The sequence below is a fragment of the Calonectris borealis genome, chromosome 4 (assembly GCF_964195595.1).
Source record: "Calonectris borealis chromosome 4, bCalBor7.hap1.2, whole genome shotgun sequence".
Taxonomy (NCBI): Eukaryota; Metazoa; Chordata; class Aves; order Procellariiformes; family Procellariidae; genus Calonectris; species Calonectris borealis.
In genome coordinates this window covers 44,299,903-44,322,357 of record NC_134315.1, presented here as the reverse complement: position 1 = coordinate 44,322,357, position 22,455 = coordinate 44,299,903, and the positions used below count along the sequence as shown (strand labels likewise).

The window sequence follows — 22,455 nt, the reverse complement described above, 5'->3', positions numbered from 1 at the left end:
CTGCAGGAGAAAACAGCAAAACAAAAAAAAACCCAAATAACAACAACAACAAAAAACCCACTAACCAAAAAAAAACCCTTTCACACTTTCTTATATATTCATATAACATATCTGATCAAATCTTCTTACTCTCTAAAAATCCAGTAGTAGCCTCTATTCATCTTCCTCCAAAGGTTTTCGCACTGCTTGGCAGCTCTAATACCGTCTTGTTTTTTCTTATGGGTCAAATAAAGGGATTTTTTTTTTTCTCTCCCAAAAAGGTTACTTTTTTCTTTCCCAAGAAAACTTCTTTGGATTTGTGTCCACTTATGTTCTTATCCTAAAGTAGATGTTTCAGAATCCGTTTCCTCTGTTCTATGACAACTCAGCATACATAGCACAGCTGTAAGAATCAGCTTTATATTTAAATAAATAGTGACAAATAGTAATAAAATTTGTACAAGTTCTTCTATATGATTGAAGATTCCTTTTTTCAGTGTTTTATGTACACTACATACGAACTGTCAATATATTCTTATGAGTCTTTTCCTACCAGTTTTTATGGAATTGTTATTAACACAAATTATTCTCTTTGTGTTTTTTTTCCCCCACATAACCAATGATTGAAAAGCTCTGAACTAACTTTAGAATTGTTATGAATATTGATGTGCTTTTACCATATAATACATATTAAAACACAAATCATATCTCTAACTTCAGCTTAAAAATAAGATTGTGTAGTCAGAGCCGGTAATATTTGGGACTGCCTACTGACAGCAACATGATCTTAGACCTGCTTTATTTTCAGGTCATGGAATAAGGAAGAGTCTAAGATCATCGTATTTAAACTGTGGTAGAATTCAGCTTTTTACAAGAAGAAACGGAATTCTAAGTGTTGAGTGCTATACATTATTCTGTCAGAGTAGTCAATGAGAGAATAAAACGGTAAACACAAAACAGTAGTAAACACCTGAGGAAATAATGTTTTAGCCTTCTCTTAGGTTTTCCATTTCACACTTGTTAATTCTCTCAGACAAATATATTTGCCATTCTTGTCTTTATAAGGTCAGCCCAATCTGTTTAAAAAAAATCCAATTTCATTAAATCCAGCTTCACTTGTGTCAGCACTGGAAGAAGTCAAATGCATTCTGATATGACTCAGGACAGTTATCAGTGAAGATACGTAAAGAAGTAAAAGTCTCTACAAAATCAAACTGATGTTTTTCAGCCTGAAGTGGACTGGGGGAGGGAGAAGAGGAACAAGCAATTTTTTTTTTTTTTTTTTTTAAACTTAAAATGAGCAAATGTAGTTCAGGAATAGTACCATTACATGTCAGAATGGTTACTCATACTTTCCTACAATGTTGCGATACCTAGGCAGGAGAATGAGACAGCAATGTCATAAACTTTAATAAGATCACCTTTTGTTATTTTGCATAACATTGATAATCTCTGTATCCTCACTGTTCATCAGGAATGTGAAATGTATGTACTAATATTGTCTCAGTCCTGTGATGCCTCTTCCCATACAGAAGCACTTGTAAGAATAAGGCTGTTGGCAGGGAACATATATTTTCCATTTACTCAGAACTTCAATGAAACTGTCTTCACAACTTATAATTTATATTCAGTAACTAATTTACCACTCCACTCATTTCCAAATTGTATGTTTAAAAATGCCTCTACAGCTTTTGCAAGAGCTGACCTACAATAGCTACAAAATAAAGAACATTTTTTCCCACCTTCATATTCATGCAAATATTGGTAAATGCACTTTTTGCAAACAAGATTTAATAATAAATTCTTGGTTTTGAACTTGGTTATTTCTGGACTTGCTTAATTTATTTTCTTAAGTTTTTTACCCTTTCTTAAGGAAGACTTAAAACAACAGCAGAGGCCTATGGTCCAATCAGCATTGCTGCTAAATTCATGCATATGTTATTGAACTTATTTTTACTAGACAACTTTGTTGTGAGAAGAACATCAACAGTACCAAAGACATAAGAATCACTACCACACTCAAGTGCAAAAGCCCAGCTCTCAATGAAAAATGCTACAGTTAATTATAATTAAATAAATCACAGCAACGTATCATCACAAGGAGCTTGTTGACCACATTCAAGGAGTTTGGCTGACCATCCTCCTGTATGGTAGACCTTGCAATCATGACTTTATAGTAAATTTCAAAGCACACTTGGACACTTCTCAAACATATTTGGACTTGAGATATCACCATCATCAACATAAATCAGGTGTAAACAGCTGAATACAATACAAATAAATCCGCACATCTGGTGATAAAGAATGAGGCCCTTATAAATATTTTTATGCTCTTCACTTCCATGTTACAAAGTTCTTTCCAGAAAGACTTAATTATGGTCACTGACATTAGTTTTTAAGTTTTTTCTATCTGCAAGGCTTTGCAGGATCTTTTGGGGTCATTTACCGTTGTGTTTAGTTCTACTAAAAAAAAACCAAAAACAAACCCTATATGCCTTGCTCAGCAAAACCTACATAAGCAGGTACAATTACATGTTTATTCTGATTTTGTTGTTATCAAGACATGCTGTCCATATGGTATTTGAACTACATGAGTATATGCCTGTCTGAAAGAAAGCTTAAACTGAATATATTTTGAATTGTCAGCCGGACAAAAAAATCATATGGCAATATTTATTTTAGATTTCATGATTACTGTATGCATGTCTCATATCATGCATAAAAACTTGTTGATAAGTCTAGCAACATGCCCTGTTCAAAGCAAGTACAACAAAAAGATGGTATGACACTATTTACAGAAGACTACTTCATTTCTGACTAAATTGATTACCATTTCTACTATCATCACTTGCTTTATAACAAGAAAAGGCTTCACGTAACACAGTAGGAAACTTGTATATTACGAACTTGGAAAAAGGTACCCTTCGACTTTTTAATTTGGATTCCTCTGTGAAATCTTAACACATCTTTGCTACTTTGGGTAGCCTGTTAAAAAGCTTGTGTCTCCAAATACGTATTCAAACAGTAGCTGCACAGCCTTCTTTCTCTTTTCCATTGCAAACAAATACATATGATGTTCCTGTTGTCTTTCATGGTAAGATATGTTTTCTGACCTTCAACTATTCTTGTGGCTCTTTTCTGAATAGTCTCTATCTCTCCATATTCTTCCTGAATTACGGGCATTCAAACGGCACAGTATTGTGGGAGCAGTTCCACTAGAACAACTAGAGATACTACTGCTCTATACCTAATTAAAGAATACTTTGGTCATATCTATGCGTATGCTCCACAGAGGCTGCAAGATTGCTCAAGGACCTTGGGACATTACGTTCCAAACACCTTCAGGATCCAGTCTGCTCCCTGCTCCATACCATTAGTATTACTTCCATGCTGTGTACTGACTGTAAAGCATGAAGGAATAGAAAGAACAACATTTGCATGTACCTCCTAAACCACACTTTGTCAACCAGGGCTGGAGACTGATTACTGCATTCCCCCACTACCTAGCAAACTTTAAGGTCATGCCAACTCAATAGTGTCTGTAATACTTTAAGCACTGTTTAGAACATAACAAGGTTATTATGCCCGTCCCAAGATTCCTCACATTCTCCACTGGGGGACAAAAAAAAAACAACTGCACAGCTGCTTTCTCTTGAGTAGGAGCTCTAAAACACCCAGGTACTGCATCACTACATGACTGCATTAGTGTAACAACTCTTAAGATTATTAATACAGATTTTTACTAGTACTCACAAATCCCTAACTCCCTAATTATGTATTTGACATTATAATTTCAGATCTGAATGTCATACTACAGGTTTATTTAAATAGTTTTTCAGCACTTTTAAATGTGGTGGTTTGTCACTCTGATATAGCATACTTTCTTCTTATCTTCACAATCGGAGACATTTATCCCCAAATGTATATAAATATAGAATCATCTAGGTTGGAAAAGACCTGTAAGATCATCAAGTCCAACCTTTAACCTAACACTGCCAAGTCCACCACTAAACCATGTCCCTAAGCACCACAGCTACACGTCTTTTAAATATCTCCAGGGATGGTGACTCCACCACTTCCCTGGGCAGCCTGTTCCAAGGCTTGACCACTCTTTCAGGAAAGAAATTTCTCCTAATGTCCAATCTAAACCTTCCCTGGTGCAACTTGAGGCCATTTCCTCTCATCCTATCACTTGTTATTTGGGAGAAGAGAGCAACCCCCACCTCGCTACAATCTCCTGTCAGGTAGTTGTAGAGCGCGATGAGGTCTCCCCTCAGCCTCCTCTTCTCCAGACTAAACAGTCCCAGTTCCCTCAGCCGCTCCTCATCAGACTTGCTCTCCAGACCCGTCACCAGCTTCGTTACCCCTCTCTGGACACGCTCCAGCACCTCCATGTCCTTCTTGTAGGGAGGGGCCCAAAACTGAACATAGGATTCGAGGTGCGGCCTCACCAGTGCCGAGTACAGGGGCACGATCACCTCCCTGCTCCTGCTGGCCACACTATTTCTGATACAGGCCAGGATGCCGTTGGCCTTCTTGGCCACCTAAGCACACTGCCGGCTCATGTTCAGCCAGCTGTCAACCAGCACCCCCAGGTCCTTTTCCTCTGGGCAGCTTTCCAGCCACTCTTCCCCCAGCCTGTAGCGTTGCCTGGGGTTGTTGTGGCCAAAGTGCAGGACCCGGCACTTGGCCTTGTTGAACCTCATACAGTTGGCCTCGGCCCATCGATCCAGCCTGTCCAGGTCCCTCTGCAGAGCCTTCCTACCCTCCAGCAGATCAACACTCCCACCCAACTTGGTGTTGTCTGCAAACTCACTGAGGGAGCACTCGATCCCCTCATCCAGATCGTTGATAAAGATATTGAACAGGACCGGCCCCAATACTGAGCCCTGGGGAACACCGCTCGTGACCGGCCGCCAACTGGATTTAACTCCGTTCACCACAGCTCTCTGGGCTCGGCCGTCCAGCCAGTTTTTTACCCAGTGAAGAGTGCACCTGTCTAAGCCGTGAGCCGCCAGCTTCTCTAGGAGAATGCTGTGGGAGACAGTGTCAAAGGCTTTACTGGAGTCCAGGTAGACCACATCCACAGCTTTTCCCTCATCCACTAAGGAAGTCACCTTGTCATAGAAGGAGATCAGGTTAGTCAAACAGGACCTGCCTTTCATAAACCCATATGTACTGAGATATGCACACATGGACGCATATTTATTGCAAATCCACTCGAGTTCTGTGGTCTTGACTCGTTAGTGTGCAGCTTGTGACAATTTTTGCAATTATCAGCAGAACACGCACTATGTATCTTGCTTAAATGACAAGTCAGTGATTTATAATGAGCAAAGAAAAAGTTGACTCTTCTCCATCACATCCCAGGTTTAACTGACAAAATCATGAGACTACAGGGGAAAACAAATGCAAACAAATACAGTATGGTTGATATTAATGGATGCAGCTTGTACAAGTTTTCTCTTCCTGTTCCCTTGCCAAAAACATTCCTCAGTTGCCTTTTTTTTCCCTCCTCCTCTGTAAAGAGAAAATGAAGCATATATTTTAATAATTGTTCAACTGGCAAATTGATTTGCTGCACTACTTATCTTTGAATGTTTTACTATATTAATACATTTTCGTATGTTTTATTGTTTTTAATTATATCAGCTTTGGTCTTAGCACTTCAACAGAAAAAGGGTATAGCACAATATAACTTTTGGAAGTATCCTAAAATCAGCATGTTCCACTGGAGTCTCTTAGCTCTGAATTTAAAACAAATGTCTATTGCATTCACTACAGTTGCTATTCGTCTCTCTTTTTCCACCTTATTTGTATTGATGACATTTCCACCATCATCATGTCTTTTCTCACACCAACGAAGACATGGGAAGAAGAATAAATAATAATCCATTCTTTAGAGAGCAAAATTTATCTGAGATTGTTTTCTAACACCATATACAGCAGTGTATTTCAAGCTTGACAGCTTATTTTCTTATGATGTATATGTAACATAGAACTGTTTTGAGCCAAAATTGCAAAATTCAAGGAGAGCCATAAGGAAGTATCTGCCTCTCCAGACTGTATTTAGCAATTCCAAGCTCCTCATTACACCTGCGAGGAGTAATAAGTCACTTTTACGAAAAATACATCCAAAGTATTCATGTTCAGGGATCTGAGTATCCCTTAATTGCATAAGTGAATCAGGGTTCCTTCAGAGTCTCTTTATGGCACACATCCTTGCAGCCATCCATTTTAATAAATGTTCTTTGCTCTGTATCACAGCTTTACAGTGAGCATTACTTTTTTTTTCTTTTTTCTTTTTTTCCCCCTTGCTTTGGTTTTCATTCTACAGTACTTAACTCCATTCATCAGTGTGTTCCTCTGCGTGGCTGATGCTGCTCCCACCACCTGACAGCTCAACTTCTTTAACCTGCCAGTTTTAATTTATTGTTCTCCCCACCTCCAGAAGTACCTCACCTGTTTTGCTTAAACGGTAAAAATGTTCGGGTTTTTTTTTACATTAATCTGCTGTATTACAGGTACTGTGTAACATAATTCTACCTACCCTGGACACCTGTTTTCATTAAACAACTTTGAACTGGATTCTAGTCTCATACTAGTCTAAATCAAGAATAATTCTGCTAAACAAGAAAACCACATAATAGACAGAACGAAGCCTCTTTATATACTATCTACTGCCTGGTGCTCAGGAGCAATAAGGCTTGAAATGGGCCAGCTGTTTTGATAATGCTAGCGCTAGCATTACTTGCCCTTTATTCTACAGCCAAAACACATTATCTTCCTAAAATCATTTCAAAAGCATCACAATATCATGCCTGTAGTTATAGATTTTAAGGCACAGCACACACTTGGACAGAAAACTGTCTTATGCAGTGGTGCTCAGGATTACAAGTAATCTCTATATGATATTTAAATTAAAAATGAATCAGTATTAACTTGAACTGGTTCTGCTGTTGTGATTATGTTAACTCACTTGTGACAAAGGCTGTGATGTTTTTAGATGATGTTGTTAAATCAGGTGTTAGAAGAGCATTTGCAAGCTGCAAACAACACTCCTTTACAGCTCATGAGTTTTTAAGAGAACAATGTATATCTGAGTATCAGTGCTTCACAAAACTAAACTTCTGTATTCTGGCACTGGTTAATAGCTGGTTAATTTCTATGAAAAACAGAATTCCTTTAGATCATCTAGCCAACAGTCAACTTATTGTACTGTAATTTTCCAAGTACTCTTCAGATAGATGCTAGAGCACATATCAGCACCACTTTTCTCGCACCCCCAGAGGGAGGGGAGGAAGAGAAAAAACAAACAAAAAGAGACAGAATGGCTTTCAACTTCGTATTATTTTTTCTGTTGGTATGATATCTTCTGAATTTATGAATGGTGTCTGATAACATCAGAAAATGGGAAGATAATGCTGACAAGCTGATGTAGAGGTCTGCTCAGAACAAATATATAGCAACAAGTGTACAGTAAGTTGAGCAAAAATGGGTGGTCAAACTACTCATGGAGGATCATCTGCTGGATTGTACTAAATTATTCTATTGATATTCTTTTAGATTAAAAAAAAAATCAAGAGTTTCCTTTTTTTTTTTTGCTTACTGCCGAAGACAGGCTAAGCTTCTCATAGGTCGGGAGTGTTTCTCCTTAAATCTCAGATAGCTAATTCATCTCAGAGTCTGCCTACACAATGAAATTCATGCATACGCATGGCAAGCCCAAAGCATCAGAGTACCAGTTCTATTACACATTCACTGTGCAACAGGTCTGTACACTGTGGTCAGCCATGTTGCCAAATATGCAGAAATTCCCTGAACAAATATCAAAATCTGTGTTGATAAACTTCGGGGGGGGAGAGGGGAAAACTCTGATAAATATAAAACCTAATTCAACAAAGCACTGCACCAGCTAAACTTACTAGAAGAAACAGTAACACTTGCGCAGCCTCCATTTTGGCCCCATATTGCTTGTATTTGCCCGTATTCTTTGAAACTTAATCCTGTTTTGCAACAATACTGATGTTGTCCAAAGGCTAGTTTTAATTTATAATACTCTTTTTCAAGCTGTAAAATTCCACACTTACAGTATATATAAAAAATGCTAAATTATTTCAAATCCAAGGATTGTCAACAGTGAGGCTCATACTGGGGGGGAAAAAATGTTCCCTTCATAATTAGGAAATAATTTAGCATTTTTTTATATACTGTAAGTGTGGAATTTTACAGCTTGAAAAAGTTCCAATTTAAATTAATTCATAGTTGGTTTTACTTATTAGCCTGCTTTTGTCATAGATATATTAAACCCACAGAGATAGGGATATTGCTGTATTGGAAGAAAACCAAGCAGTTTAAAACAAAACCTTGCTATTTTCATTGGCACCTATAAATGAAGCTATTTTTAAAACACGAAGTATTATTTGTGCTGTTGCTTGAGGCAAGAAAATCAAATAGATTAAAAGTGTGAGGTTTTCTTGGTTGTTAATTCACACATATAAATAAAATAGATCATTTTAAAGATGAAAATTTCATGTAAAACAGAGATATCCAGGATGAAATATCTGTGACAGGACATGAAAGAGACACAAATTGTCAATAAGACTGCCAAAAGAAGTTTTACTAACTACTGTAATGCTGTCTCACGTTATTTAGTCTAGCATGATAGAAGTTCTTTTTTATGTATGTCGGCATTATATTCCCCATTATGTCTTTAAAAAAACCCTCAACTTGATTCCACAAAATAATTTGGTAGCCAAAAAGCTACATATAACTTGTTCTTCTGTCATTACAAAAGTCGGTAAGGTTCCTATTTTAATTTGTTTTTTTTTTTTTTCCTATTAATGTACACAAGCATCCTCAGCTTAGCCTCTTCCTTCCTTTTTCTTTCTTCCTTCCTTAATTGCTCTAACTTAAGTTCCATAAAATGGTACCTACAGGATAATACATAATCTATCCCTTCTCCATTCAAGCCCCTATAAAGCATCTCTTACCAGGGCTTATTTCAGGTTTGCAGGCATGAGTGCATGAACCTTAAGCCATGCTGAGTGAAAACATGAAGTACTGTGAAAGAGCAAAGTAGTACATAAAAATGGAGAAGAGTTATTTGCAGAGAGAGTAAAGAAAGCAACAAGAAAAATATCAAGGGATAAAATCCTAAAGAAACAAAAACATGCTATGAAAGGTAAAATAGCAATAATAAATATTTATATGATGGTAACACCAAGAGCTGTGGTTCAGCTTTTAGGGTTTTGTTTAAACTTTGACTTCTTCATTCTGCACCATGAAGAGTTTGGAAAATTCCCTAAATATTTTTAAAAGTATTTCAAACTGTTCAGAAAAACTGAAAAATAAGATACTTCAGGCCTCAGCTTTTGCTCTGCTCAGTTGCTCCTAGAGGGACTCCATCTTCATACAGCTGGGGCCCTTGTTGGTGCCCCAGCTGGGCACCCCTGGTATTCTGCATACCAAAACACAACATTTGTCCTAATCTAGCTGCCTAATTGCATCTTCAAAGTCATGACTCTGCAAAACAATGAATTCACCACTCTTAGACTCAGAGCTGAACATGTTTTCAATTACTTTGCTTTAAAAGACCAACCACAAATCCAGCTTTAAAGTCTCAAAATTGCAATGTAGTAAGAGTGACAAAAAGGCCATGGTTACACAGGGGGAGGAAAAAAGTGATCTATTGCGAGATGACATAAATGGAAGAATGTATTTTCTGCCCCCACTGTGGAGCACAAAAAGCATTTCATAATTTGTTTGGGAAAGCACCTGTTTGCACAAAAGCATGTTTTTCCTTTTAAAAATCCTGGAAGCAGACAGTGTTACTTCTTCCAGTGGTATTTTTCCCTCTGTAATTCATAGTTTAACTCAATTTTTATTTTTATTGCAGTCTTTATAGGTTCAAACATATATAAATAATTATCTTTTGGTATCTAAATAGCTTTGGTAAGGAAGTAAATTGTGGTATCTAATTGGACTAGTGTCCAGTCTGCTGATCAAATACAGCACCTCCTTTTAGACAGCAGCCGTACTAAAAACTTAACAGAAAAGTGACCACAGGCAAAACTTACACCTCTATTGCCAGGAACAGGTTTGCCACATGTCAGAAAAACTAGTTGTCTTGCCTGTATGCTAGCTTAGAGGACTGTTCTAGCTCTCCACACACATTTCTAAACCTTCCTTTTAACCACAATGCTGACCAAGAGCTCTGTGGCGGAATTGTCATGTCAAAATTAAACAGGTTCACAAAATTTGTTTTGAATCTGCTGCCTCATGTATTCTCCCTGTTCCTTCATTATGAGATGGTAAATGAAACTAACTGAGCAACAATTCCAGAAATAAAATCCTTAGTCATAGTCTTTCTTACTAAGTTAGATTTAATCTAAGTGCTCATTTTTCAGTTCCTTTCAACCTAGAAGTCTCTCTAGGTTGTTGACCATATTTTTAACAGCTCTTCAGTGTTTCTGTTTCTGCTATGTGTCATTTCTCAAGGTAGCCAGTGATAACAGGACTATTAACACAAATAAATTGTGAGACCTCACTCATAAAATGATTTCTTAACATTTACAGACTATTCTCTTTACCATTCTTTACAAATCTCAATGTTTTGTTTGCTTTTATAAGTACTGCATCTGCATACCTTTTCCCCGAGTTCTTCATAATGGCACTTTATGCTTGCTTCTCAGTAGAACATATAGGCAATATTCATTCTAACATAAATTACTTTGTTTTACAATGTGAAGATAGGAGAGGTGCATGACAAAAGTCTTGCAGCGTAGGTAAAAAACCTCCAGCATTTGTACTTTGAAGTAAATGGTTATATCATGTCAGTATACTTCTAGAATATGAAAAGAAGTTCAGTTTTCCAGGAGAAGCCTCAAATCTGTGAGATACAGGGCTGAAGTCACCCTAGAAGTGTTGCTATTGTTGGTTCCCTATGAAAGAGAATTTTATGAGTAGAAGGGTCAAAAGTACATGGGTCCCCAGCTTTGGCTATAATAATGAATAAGAGGACAGCAAGCCTTCACATCCTACTTCGTAACATGCAAGTTTTATGATCTCTAAGAGCACGGGATTTAATTCTGATTCAGATCATTTTGGCTGTGCATTCATACCTTTTATAGACTCCAGTAGCATGCCCCGAAGATGAAAAATCAATCATTCACATCCTCAGGATATACATTTCCTGTAGTCATATGTTTATTGCTCTACTCCCCAGCTTAAATCTCCTCTCAGATAATCTTTCCTCTTATTTGCCTCTTCCTTGCACCAGTGAGTTTGGGGTTGGAGAGGAGATGATGTTTGGGGTTTTCTTTAAGAAGAAGGCCCAACAGCAAAAGCTTAGAACAAGGCTAGTGTTGAATTTAGGGATCAAAACTTCAAATTAACTTTCACAAGTATGCAAATCTTGCTTCTATAAACACTCATTGGAAATGAACGTTTTCAGAAATATCTATGTGCCCAGATCTTCAGCTGATCAAGAAATGAAGTAAACCTTGAATTACAATAAAGTTAACTATTTTAAATTTTTACATATATGAAACTCTCTGACAAGAAAAAGCCCACCTAGGTATATTCCTCTGTGAACATCTTTCTCAGAGGCATTATTTCTAAGATTCAAATGTTGTATTTTACAACAGTTTTTACTTAGTCTCTGCATTAAAATAATCTACAGTTAAGGTAGAAAGAATAATAACTACAAAGCAGAATAGATAAATGACGTCACCATGCAGAGTCATGCTTGAAAACATGAAAAATTAAATCATCTTAAACCACAGTGAAAAAATTAAGTGTTGATTACTGTATATTCTCTAAGATGACAACTTCGGATGGCTTGATCCATAGATGCTATGAACTAGTTTAGTGGTCAGTTACTCTCTCTATTCCTTTAGTTAGTGGAGAAAAGTTGTCCTGAAGAGAGAAGTGAGACTTTTTATTTTTCTGGTTTGTTTTTTGGTTTTTTTTTTTTGTTTTTTTTTAATGGTTTAATGGAACAGGCTAGGAATTGCAAGTCTGTGTCTATTGGTAAATTGTTTATATTATAGGTATTAACCTATTGCTATTATAACTGCAACTTCAGGTAACAGTCAATCTATAAAATTATGATATATCCTGAATTCTGTGCACTTTTGCAATCCTATAAAAAAAACCACCTGCCCTTGGATGTTCAAATATATCACTGAAGGTCTGTATTTGAAAGAAGTCTCCCTCAACCAGAGTACACTGGAGGTACAGCTACCGTGAGTGCAGGTTTCCTCAAGTATAACCTCTTCTTTTCCTCACCCAGAAGTTTTGTCTAGACAGAATTTGAGCATTTGTCTGATACTTCCAGACACAGAATCTATGGTGTCATGCATCGTGCAGATGGTCTGTACAGATGCAATATCCCAAAGAATACCTGAAACAACTGTACAGATACTGCCTGAATTAAGGCAGTGGATCCCACAGATTCGGGAAGCTTTAAATCCAGCCTCAACTGTATTGTGATTATAAGAATTTATTATTATTATTACTACTACTAATACAGAAGTTGCATGAGGGTTTTAGGAAAGTATTTGTATGGTAGAAGTGTTCTAATACTTAGGTTAAACCACAAAATGACAAAAAAGATTTTTTTTAGGCAATAAGGATCTGATATAGAATACATCGTAGTCTGTGGAAGAAGCCATATCTGTAAGTATAACATTACTGTTCTCTTGTAGCAGACTACAGCATTTTATAAAGTGAACTAACTTTTGACCATCTGGAAACATGAAAATGGTGGTTTTGGTGTTTGATTTTAAATGAAAGAGAAACATGAAAATACTACCAAACAGACACAACAACACCTTATATAACTGACCATGTAACAAAGACGAACATTTAGTGACTCCTGACATGCCTTTACTGTCATTAAGTACGCTACTTAATTTCCAAAAGTAGTAGTACATTTTACTGTAAAAGTACCAATGTATGCACATAATTCACTCTATGATGACAAATATCTCCAGCTGCTACAATTAATGTATTTTTCACCATTGGAAACCTTAAAAGTATTGTTTTACACAAATGGAAATTAGTAGAATGATTTCTGTTCCCTGAACACTACTCCTACTCAATTTCACACACTTAACAGTTTTCTCACCACTGGTACATAAGCAAAACAACAGATGTATTCTGAGCCTATAAAACACAACTTATGAAGCAAGACCTTCACATAAAATGAAATGCATAAGAATTGATGCTAGTTAGTAATAAAAGCACCTAATCCAGATCCACATGAAAATTTTAAAACCTGTAAAAGAACCCCTCACATACAAGCATCCTGAAGTTTTATTCTGTTCCATTAGTTAGAGTATTTCAGTAACACTGAAAGACAAAAAAAAAAAAACAAACACACAACCCACCAACAAATTCCAAATTAAGCACTACCTGATTACAAATGCTTGCATCAGCTATTTTACAATTGATAATGTATTCTAATAAAGTACACTGAAAACTGAATCTGACAGCTAATTTTTAAAGCACTACAAAAACAAATGGCAAGCTTTACTTTAGATAGATATTTGTAAAAAGGGGTATTGAACTGTTCCTGAATTCATTTTGCGTAATTTTTCTGATAAAGGAATATTCAAAGATTTTACTCTTATTATTTTGTATTATTTCAATGTTTACATAATAGTCCACAATGACTTTTATTGCTATGGACTACAATCACAACTTTATAGTTAAGGACAGAGAAATAATTTATAAACACCGTCTTCATCATTATTCTTAATTTTGTTAACAAAAAGGAAATTTTTTAAGTAGTAGATTCTCAGGAATACTGTGAGGGAAAAGACCATTTTAAAACAACAACAACAAGCTCACAAACCATTTTTTATTAACAGAACAGGACATTAACATCCCCCAGGGTTAGTCAAAAGTTGTACATTCTTAACAGCAATGCTTTCCTACATCAGATGTCGCTTTCCTAATTCTTTCCCATGTTCTAGTTTTTGAACAGAAGCATTCTAACTTTTAGGAGGTGGTACAACTGAATGTGCCTTCAACCACTGTCAGCAAGACAGAAAGAAATACAGAAAGCTGGGATCCATATTCCTGTGGGGAAAAAAAAAAAAATCCCAACCCTAATTTGTAATCTCATTACAGAAGTGGAAAGTAGGACGCTATGATCACTGAAAAACTCATCATGCCAACTGATTATCCAGTGCACCCTCTTGTTCCTACAGGCCACTGAGAATCTGAACAAGATTACTGGAGCAGGTAAAACATGAGTAGGCCTAGGACCTACTAAATCAGTTGAAGTCCACCTGCATTAGTCTAGAGTAGGACTCCATATTTTCCTTAAAAATGGATTTTGAATGGAAAAAGTATAGTAGAAAATACCTGTTCTGCTAATAAATAGAATAGGGGAGTTCTGTTTAGGTCTCCTTTATTTCAAGTTTCCTTTGATCTCCTACAAAACATGTATTAGATACCAAGAAAAAAACCAACTATTAAAACCTAAAAAATTTCTGTTTTAGATTTCTACAGACACAGATTGGGGTGGGGGGGGTGTGGTGGTTTTTTTTTTTTGTTAAGGGCAGCAATTTTTTTAGTTTTGAAGTTTGGCTACAAAAAATATAAATATTGTATGGCTAAGTTACAACCTTAATCAATAGTAAGGCTGATATGGACCATATTGGTACTGCAATATACATTCTTGCAATCTACATACGCATCTTTCGTAAGTGTTAGCAGAAGTTACTTAGAGAGAATGAATTCCATTAGAGGATCCTATTTTCCTCTAGCTGTGTATCCATAACTCCCACTAAAATGAATGGAAGAAACGAATGGAAGAAACACATGCACACCAAGGAAAGAATAGGCCCTCACAACATATGCAAAACTTATGATGTATAGTGTTAGTCACCTTTTTTCCTTCCCAATGCAATGAAACAGCTAGTAAAAAAGAAGCTTCACTTTTTTTCTTTCATAAATTAAACTGCATAGCATATAAAATTCTCCAAAATATTCACATTTTCACCTCTCTAAAGCACAAGAAAGTCCAAATTATTTTCTCAACGAGTTCAATTAAGATATGGCTAAGCAAATTTCCTTTTCAGTACTTTGTAGAGTGTAAGTATGATCACAATGGCATAGTTACACGATAATTGGACTAATCAAAGCTATATAATGTTAGTATTGTGAATGAAGTAGTGTTGCTCATTAGCCTATTACAAAAGAATTACTGTAAATTCAGCCTACGTGCAGCATCACTTCCTGTGCAAACAAACACAGATAATGCAACAAGCTTGAAACACTGCCAAGCTGGCAGACTGGCAGCACAAATTATGCAAAGAACCAGAAAGCCTTCAGCAGATTCAATAGAGCTCAGAGCATAAGAGTGATTAAGTGTTTCTGTGTACAACTACAAATCACAGTAATGAATCAGACTAAAATTTCCAATAAGGGACTTAACTGCACCAGCTGGCCTTCTTCAGCAGCATTATAATGTGAAATGATGACATCCTAAATAGTGGTATTTGCAACTTTCACACAATCTGCCCAAAGCAAATCCTTTGTTTTGCTTCAATTTTTTGGAATTCTTTTTTTGAAATCATAATAAAATGCTGCAGCACCTAAAGATACACAAAAGCTACAAAGCTATACTGTTCCTTCTTCTCTGCTTCTTTTCCTTTTTCTAATCAAATGAGAGCAAGGCTCTATGTGATTCTAATCAAATAGAGTATCTTCCATATCAGTTCTAACAGACTCTCTTTGAAAACTGCTCAGACTACTTAATACAACTACAGATTGGCAATTCCAGCTTTTCTTTCTTTTTTTTTTTTTTAAACAAAAACTTACTGTAGCAAGTCTAAATTGAAAACTCTCTTTCCTTCTTTTATTGTAAAATGAGAGCGATAGTAAAATACATCAAATTCCAAAGTATGATGTTTTGGAAATCCAGGATATGTGTCCCCATACAATATGAACAGAAAAAATACATATACATATGTACCTATTTATTTATATGTATGTATGTGCATGTTTGTACGCACATGTGTGCATGTATGTATGCGTGTGCGTTTTCTTACCGAATGGGCCTCTCACATACTTGGACTTTGTCACTTTTTATGTCTGGGGACATAATCTCAGCCATGCATTTACCACAGCATAGAAACAGAAGAGGTTTCCATTAGCTTTTGCAGTGGAATCAGTGTTACAGTTCTGCAGCACTTGAAATTTACTCTGGGCTTCTGTCACATCATCCATAACAGGAAAAGGTTAACCCTTTTCATGCTTCAGGGTCCAACACTCGTCACTCAAAGCTGAGATGGAACATTTTCCTCATGTTATAATACTAAGGTGAACACACCCGGGGAAGAACTTCTGATAATCCAGCTCATCTAAAAAAGTATTTAGACTGGTTTTCCACATTCTTCAAAAACACTGTAAGAGGGCAGGAGTCCAAGGAAAGATAATGGACTAGATGACCAATGATTTGAACCAAATCAGCACTTGGAAATGTCATTTAACTCAAAAGCCTAGAGGAAGTTGTAATAACATTAAGTGCTAGCACAAAATCTATCAAACTACCTTAGTAAATTATATTAAGTGATATGACATTTTTACCACTATCAGCTTCTGTGAGTCTATAATAAAGAGATGTTCTTTAACATGCTTTGTAGTGAAATCATGGTAACTTGAAGACTGCACCCACAAGCAGAAATATTAGAAAATTTTTGTTAACCCCTAAATTCAGGTCCTACTCCACAAGCGTAGGGGCAGGGAACAATTCTCACTAAAGCTAACTTCATTTCATAGAACTCTTAAGAAACAGCAGAGGAAACATTTTACCCACATAGCACCCACCCCTCTTTCCTTTATTCTTAAAATAGTGAATTCTGTATCATTAGGCCCTCTATACTGCTCACCTCCTACCCAGCTTCACGTTTGATAGAGGTCCAGTCTGCACACTTCCCTGGAGCCTGCCTTCTGGAGCTCTAATACAAGAAGAGCAATTATAATTTTTTGTTTCTTTGTTTTAACTTAGTTAAATGCTTACTTGTTATGACTCTCTATGCATGACGAGTGAATTCTTGTCATTTTCCAGGGAAATCACGATCTATAACTGAAATGCTTTTACCATGATTAAGTCACCTCTCCTACCTTAACCTTTACTTTAACAAAATGGGTTAACTTTTTTAGAATTGCTAGTATCATCAGAATCTATTGCTTTGATAATATTTATTGGGAATCAGTTACCTGTAAAGAAGATCCAAAAAGCTGTGTACCTCTATGACAAGGCAATTCTATTCCTCTTACAAACACCTTTCCTACGTTATTAAAATGACATAGGTGTAGGCTGCTACCATAAAGAAAACAAAACAAAACAAAACAGTACAAAAACAAGAAAGGGACTGTAAATGACTGTCAGGCATGATCTGCAAAGAGAAAGAAAATAAATCAGAAATAAAAAGATCGGCTACAAAAGGAATGATCCCTTATTTCTAAATAATTCCCTAGAGATTTCCTATGCCTAATACGTGAAATAAAAACTAGATCTGGAATACCTGAATTGTGTTACAGTTGCTTCGTACTCCGAAACCTAAGAATAAATGATTGGCGAGGATGAGGAATCCAATAGAAAGAAATAGAAAGTTCGAGGTCCTTACATAAGTAATAGCTGTCAGTCTTTAAACATTTCAACTCCATCTTAACATGCCATGGATATAACATGGCAGAGACAAGTGCAATCTATTTCTCACATAACAGGGAACTGTTGTGTTGATCTGCATATTTTACATAAACAAATCCATAAAAAGCATAGCAGGACTTTCACAATGAGGGCAGCGGGTATAATGTATGGTGGGGAAATCTACATTTACCTAGAAAAATTGCACATGCATTTGACGCATTGATTAATTTAATGCATCCAAGCATTGATTGATTTAATGTATCCAATCAATTTTATGCAGTACATTTCTTTTACATATGGAAGGAGAAAAAGAGACTGTTTTATCAGATTCCACTAGGATCAATCAGTACGAGGTTAGTCAGTAGGTTCTAATATATCAAAGACATTCAGATTTACTCGGCCCAAAACTGTCTTGCAATTTCCTCACTTCCAGAGCTTATGCACAAAACATTTCTAAATGTTACTGAGCAAGTCATCACTTCATGACTTTCTTGCAGTAAGCAGTCAAATCTTGGAATGGACTGCGAAATGACAGGGTCTCAACTGAATTAACTTCATTTGTAAATTGCCTCCTGCAGCTGGTTTGAGATAAAAGCAGAGAGAAACATCTGTAGTAGATAGATGCTTCCCTCCCCCCCCCCCCTTTCTTTCATCTTTAAGCATTAAGTTTAAATATTTTTGTTTTGACAAACATGCAGTATCAAAAAAGAATTTCGGTAAAAGCAATCCAACTGAAACCACAGGCAATACCCCATGTTTACTGTTATGCTTACATTAAAATTCGCTGCTGGGTGGCAACCCTGCCCCATTTTTTCAAGTCTTCTAGAGTTCTGCTCTTCACCTGCAGCTAACCTACTTACTTAGAACTTCACCTATACACTGCTTAGTTTCGTACAGTAGTCTATGATTCACAGGATGTTATTCTTAGAGCAATTTACATGATGTGTCACTTCATATTGTAATTGTCTGTTTCAAATTTAAGATGAAGTTAACAGACTATTTATCAGGACCTGCAAATCTATGATAGCTCGTTGCTGGACTAACTTTTCAACTTTTCTGAGCCTGTTTACCTACCAGCTTTCCATGGCCTTAATGAATTCCTACGTGTTGTGGTGTCACCAAAAATTCTTTCTTTCTTTGCTCAAAGTGGCAACCACAAGTATGTGAAGATTTAAGGCTTTATCTTTACCACCTGCTGCTCTGCGTATACAAAGAGCACACATTCCATTGCAGGTATTCTGAAATATCCATTACCACCTACAGCCATCCTCCTTTGACTGCTGACCCCCTTTTACTTCCTGTCCAATTCTCTTCTGGCTGAACGTTCACATAAATTTTTTTCCTCTTCCCCAAGCTCACAGGGGTGAACTCACAGTTCCCAGAGATTCTCAGTAGCGCAGATTCAAGTAATTAAATCTCCTGAAAGTGGCGGAAAACTGAAACAAGCAGACAAATTTCTATTAGTATGATGAGCATTCTGCTTGTCACCATAGCATTCACATCACTGTATCACAGTATTGGCAATACTGTATTCCGATATTCTACAAGTTGTATTTGGAACTGCATGAGGTATAGTCCAAAGCATTTCATTACTGAATGTACAGACACTTTACAGGGATTTTTTTCCCCATAAAGCCTATCACTTAACCAATAAAGATAAATTGGAAAGCACAAAGGAACGGTAAAACACCATTTAGACAAAAGGAAAAGTTAATGTCAATCTCCAGAGTTTCAAAGAATCAATGAAAAATTCTATTTTACACTAGACTTTGAATTATTTGTTTATCATGCATTCTAGTGCAGGCAGCTACTCCCTTCCCACAGCAATCCACATGGAAGTACTTGGATAAATAACATCAATATATATCCTGCATGTTTTCCCCTCCTAAAGTACTTCCTCTTTCTTTCATAGGACACAGCCAAGAGCACAGAACCAGCTTCCAACACAGTTATAGCCAACAGAGATGCAAATGCAATTACCTGCTACCAACAAAAATCTGGCACCTCTAACCATGCCCCCATACTTTCTAAAGCTTTCGTACGCCAAACTACTCTCATGACCAATGATCTACAACACTTATTTCACCTTTTTGTCAAATACTGTTCAGTCTTTCCAGAACAGAACATAAAGGAAGCTCTTGCATCAGGATGCTGTGGCACTGTATAAGCATGCTAGAAGAGGACTTGCCATCTTGGCAGTCTCCCAGAAAACGAAACGAGCCCTGTGTGCAGTACCTCAAGACTGAGGGGAAACCATGATCTCTGCTGCCATGGAAACTGAAGAAATAGCAAAACCATAGGCTTGCCTGATCCACACCACCATGAAAAGGACAGTGAGATGCAGTAGCTGGTTTTGAAACCACGCAAAGGCAAGCACACTGCAGCAAGAGCATAGTGCTGAGATCCCCGAGCTAATACAAATTTTAATATTTCTGAAAGCACAGATAGAATCATCACATCAGTAGAGTATACTGTCATGTTAATTAATCCTGTTGGACCATGTCATATCACATCACTAAGCGCCTTGCAGATGGCTGGGATATTCACCGATCACATGCTGCTTTGTGTGGTACTGAGGTACCCTCCGTAATCCATACAGGGCTACAGTAGTTTGGAATTGTACAGATAAGAACACCTGGGACAGCATGGACTGAATAACAGAATGTCCATGCCTAACCGGTTTTCTGCAACTCAATTTCTAACAAAATAACAAAATAAATTACTGATGTGATTTCTCCATTTGATACAATTATCGGCCTTCACTGGTTAGCAACCTGTCTGTCTACGCTATTATCTCAAAGAGTGACAGAATTTATATACAGAATTTTATGAACAAGGTAATAGGGCTGCTTCTAGTAACAGAGAATTTAACTGTAAATCTGAGAATCTCAACTTGATGATACTCCAGAATAATCTATTCAGCTGTAACAGTGTATTTCAGGCTTCTTTCCCTGGGGTAGCCCAAAGGTGCCCATAAGCCTTTTATTTATCTTGGAGGTATGCAGAGTCTCCTCTTCCCTGACCGTCTCTTGAGGATAGTCTTTGCCACTATATCACTTCACATGCTTAAAACTACTTTTCCTGTGCAAGAGTCTCGGGAATATTCTCTGGAACATCTATGGATCTATATAGCAAATACGTCCAAATGGAAATCTGTGGGCAAGTTCTTTATGAAGAGTTCCCAGTAATCCATGAAAAACGTCTCAACTATTTTTCCAGAAGACATTCCCAGCTGCCTTTTCTTAAAAAAATAAAAAAATAAAAGTTATTCAAAATATCAAATCTTCGAATAACACCACATACACACACACACAAAGTGGAAAGGGAAAATTATTGGAACGAAATTTTGTAAAGATTTATTCCCAACAGACTGAATACACACAACTGATACATTAGAAATGGATACAGGTAGATAATATAACCTGACAGTTGATAATATAACCTTTCTCATCTAATTTTTACCAAGACTTATAAATGAGTGGACTAGTCCTTTGGGAACTTGGAAAAATAGATGGCTCTGTTGAAAATCAATATCCAAATTGTAGATATCAGTGAAGGAATAAAATCTTGGGTGAAATAACTTAATAGAGGTAAAGAGACCGGCAGACACGACTGCTTGTGAATATGCTATGTGTACTCTTATCCCACCATACTACAGAAAGGTCAGAGATTGCATCAAGAAAACTTCTTTGGAAAGAAAGCACAAAGCAATTGATTGCTCCTTGAACCTGGTAATCTGGGGCAACGGGGAGATCTAAGCTTGGGAAACCCCCGTCCTGGCTCAGGACAGGTAGGTACAGAATTGTTTCATCTAGCTTACAAGACGAGACTTGCAGTGCGTATTACAATCACCAAGTTGCTGCCATTCCGATGTTTCCCATTATGAGATTGTATTATATTCAGACAAGCTTTGCCTCTTAAAGTACCTTTCTAAATGAGTGCCAGGGACTGTGGGAGGAATAATACAGGTATGAAGGAAGATGTCAGTACATTTATTAATTCAACCACTGTATGCAGCTTCATCTAGTCTAAAAAAGTTTTCAGTCCTTACCTGCTGCATGTATATTTAACCTGGAGATGTCATTTTTTCACTGTTTTCAATAGTGTGTGTAATACCTCTCAGAAGTTTCAAATGATTGTGTTGTCTTTTCACAGCTGACACTGACATATTCCCCTGGCAGTTCACATGTAGTTGAAATTAGCCTACCTAGCTTTGTCTGATAATAATTCTTGCACCTTATATAATACTTTATCAAACCAAAATGTCTAACTCTACACTGAGATTGTTTGATATAAACAGTATAGCTCTACAAATAATGTAGAGCTTTTTTGTTAATTAACTGCAGCTGCAGATTGAGGATAGTTTAAACTTTTCTTTTCACTATGTACTATCTTGCTTGTTTGAAAAGCTACAGATGGGTGTATTTAAACATAACTAGACACACAGAAGAACATTCCTTATATCATTCATAAAACTGTACTGGCTCTCTAAAAAGCTTGAAATGATCCTTACATCAGACAAGAAAGTCTCTGTTTTCCTTAGCTCTTTTCAGCCCCTACCGAGCAAAGCACTTTAACACACACTTATTTCAATCACGTTATTGAAGTTTAGCCTTTCTACTGTGCTCTGTTTCCCACAATGAAATGCAAAAAAAATGAACAATCCCAAGTCAAATATGAAACTTGACTCCACCCCCTGAACAAACAACAATCTCATGACTCAACAAAGTGTATGGTTCAGCCCTCTACATATAAACCATCTGCCCCAGATAAAGCCACAGAAGTACATTAATATTCTGCCATTC

General features: G+C 36.7%; 1 protein-coding gene across 1 annotated transcript in view; it reads right to left on the bottom strand.

Annotated features, from left to right (window-relative positions):
• The window catches only part of SPOCK3 (SPARC (osteonectin), cwcv and kazal like domains proteoglycan 3), a 232,363-nt gene that overhangs the window by 100,641 nt on the left and 109,267 nt on the right, over window positions 1-22,455 (bottom strand). The gene's annotated exons all lie outside the window — the stretch shown is intronic.